General features: G+C 37.2%; 1 non-coding gene across 1 annotated transcript; it reads left to right on the top strand.

Moving 5' to 3' along the window:
• The first annotated feature begins 864 nt into the window (after positions 1-864).
• TRNAT-CGU (transfer RNA threonine (anticodon CGU)) lies at positions 865-936 on the top strand. Its single transcript has one exon. It is a non-coding gene; the product is annotated as a tRNA-Thr (tRNA).
• The last annotated feature ends 1,228 nt before the right edge of the window (positions 937-2,164 follow it).

Below are 2,164 nucleotides of genomic sequence, written 5' to 3'. Positions count from 1 at the left end.
TTATTCAGAGGTCTTATGGGGATGTAAGAATGACATTAGGCACTTATATTCAAAAGTACTGGAGTGGAGCTAAAGCAGATGAGAAATGCCTATCTTCCCATACAAAAGGAGACTATATATGCATGCCCTTAACATTAGAAACTTCATTCTGATCAGTTTCACCAGAAACTGATCATTCTATATCAGTGGTTATTGCATTATTTTGAAAAATAGATAAATTTGAGGGGGAAAATTGCCAAAATATGTTAGAATCAGTTCTTCTACATAGACCCTTTCACGAGGGTTTCAAGGTGGATGATGAGACATACAACCTTGTTCAGTTGTAGGCACTTTGTTTCTGTGCTGCAGATGCATAGATTTCATTGACAAAACACTCAGAAGTATTGTCCACCAAGAGGTGTAAACTCAGCAGAGCTTGCCTAGATTGCCTGTCTCTGAGAGTTTGTTCTTATTAGCAGAAATTCAAATTCTTCCTAATCATGTTTCCCCAAGAAAGAAGTGACAGTCAAAATCATTTAATCTGAGAATAAGAAATCATTTGACTTGTATTCTTCCCTCTTTGTTCTATTCCTGTCTCCTACCATGGTTTGTAATTGATAAATACTTTAAAATTTTCTTACCAATTACCAAAGCTAGAAACTGTATTAAGGGCAATTCCGGATGCAACTGAATACGATGTATTCCGAATGAAAAAATATTAAATTCAGTTGGACCTGAACTGATGTGAACGCTGTAGTTTATGTGGTGATATCTCTTGGCAATTCTTGAATAAACTGTGCTAATTAAAACCTCATGTTAGTCTTCACACAGCATTTATCACTGCCCACTTGTTATCATTTTCCTGCATTGAACTATTCACGCACAGGCACGGTGGCCAAGTGGTAAGGCGTCGGTCTCGTAAACCGAAGATCACGGGTTCGAACCCCGTCCGTGCCTTGCCAGTCCTGTGGCTGTGTGAGCTGATCCTGGTCACTCCACCATCAGCTGGTGATGGAGCAGCTAGTTCTGGTAGACCATCTGTAGGCATGTCAAGGAAAAGAGGGTGAGCATGGATTCAACAACGGCAATTTGTGCTCAACCAGCCTAATAGCCATTCTATAATGGGATGGGATGGATGAGGGCACCAGAGTGGATGTTGTCTACCTTGACTTCAGCAAGGCTATGAAAAGTCAGTTAACTAAGAATGGTATTAAAGGAATGAAGTGCAGTAAAATATGACAAATGCTTACTGAAAAAAACAAACAAACAAAAAAACAATTAAAGCAACATAGCATCTATTTCGTATTTGGAGTTCGAATATATAATACCACAATACCACTATGTTTTCAAACTAAACTTGATTTTCATCTTTAAAATATTCTGAAAGGCATTTCAGTATTAACAGATTAAATTACTTCTTTTTCACTTTTTCAGATTCTCAGTTCTTCTTACATCAAAATATATTCCTGTTGCAACTTCAGCAATTTTGAAGTGATCACATGCTAATTCATAGATAGCTAAATTAATTCCACTCCTATTGCTATTTTATTGTGTAGATCTGCAAAGTCTTGCAGGTATGAGACGTGAAGCGTGGTCAGGAGGATATAGGGAAATCAATCTTTTTCTGGCTGATCCAAGTACCAAGTTTTCCAGGCTTCATTATGTCACCAACATCCAGCAGTTAAATCAGCAAAGGTCCTGACATTCTGCACACCAAGGCAGTGGTGGATACTCACAATCAGAAGGTGACTTCGGTACAGACATGAGACACAGAAAGAAATTATGATTTACTGAGCATGATTTACTGAGCATTAGGATTTACTATCTGTGCAACCTGTCTTTATGTTTATATTTTTCAGTAAAATTTCCTCCCATTCTCCTGTAGAGCATGCCTTCAACAACTGTGATTTCAGGTTTAACAGTCCTTAAATCTAGGGATTTAATAAAGAAGTTTAGAACCTAACCAGTCTGTCTGTGGCTAGTAAACATTATTTGTCAATATTTTTTACTTTTTTTCCATATATTTAGGGCCATGATACCTCTTTAATGGATGCACTTGGCAGGAGCAATCCTTTATAATACTCTAAAAGTAGACGTAAGTAAAACAACCCAAACCACATCCATTGTTAATAATTGATGTTCATTCAAAATTGGCAAGCATTGATTATAGGCTTAAAAGGAAGTT

The sequence above is a fragment of the Tinamus guttatus genome, unplaced genomic scaffold (assembly GCF_059628265.1).
Source record: "Tinamus guttatus ecotype Peru unplaced genomic scaffold, ASM5962826v1 Tinamus_guttatus_pri_ptg000368l, whole genome shotgun sequence".
Lineage (NCBI taxonomy): Eukaryota > Metazoa > Chordata > Aves > Tinamiformes > Tinamidae > Tinamus > Tinamus guttatus.
Note: the sequence above shows the minus strand (reverse complement) of the source record. Positions and strands in the feature narration are given on the sequence as shown.